Below are 613 nucleotides of genomic sequence, written 5' to 3' on the forward strand. Positions count from 1 at the left end.
GAAAATCTGCATATTCTTGTATTCTACTAAGATCGTGTTAGGAACGTTCAATCTTTATTGACAGAGTACTGTCTAAGTCAGAATTTTTTCCAAAACATGCCCATCGTAGTCTGTATTTGTGTTTGTGGGCCCGCACCTACACATACTCTACCGCCAAACAGCAATATTTACTATTGTTGTGTTCCGGCTTGATTAATATAATGGTAAATAGTGATCACTTATTATTATATGGCTAATTTGCTAATCTGTCTGTTTATGTAACTTTATCCGCTTAATTTGTAAATTGGACCATTTTGGCTCTAATGCAGAACAAAAAATTTAAAATCCTAATTAACAAATGAAAAAAAAAAACAATGAATGCAAAATGTGGTATAAATTATTGTTACCCTATACATCGTAACATACCACTACAGAAAAGTTTGCTTAGTCCCGGAAAATGCGACTTTAATTTCTGTTTAGAAACAAGGAAAGGCTTAACTGTTGTTTGTGGCTTAGCTTAGACTTACATAATATATATACAAGTATATCAAGGAAACACACGGCACACAAATATTTAAAAATAGCAGATAAATATTGCCCGATGTATGTATAACCAAGTTTTAAATCAAAACTG

This window comes from Nymphalis io, chromosome 23, assembly GCF_905147045.1.
Source record: "Nymphalis io chromosome 23, ilAglIoxx1.1, whole genome shotgun sequence".
Classification (NCBI taxonomy): domain Eukaryota; kingdom Metazoa; phylum Arthropoda; class Insecta; order Lepidoptera; family Nymphalidae; genus Nymphalis; species Nymphalis io.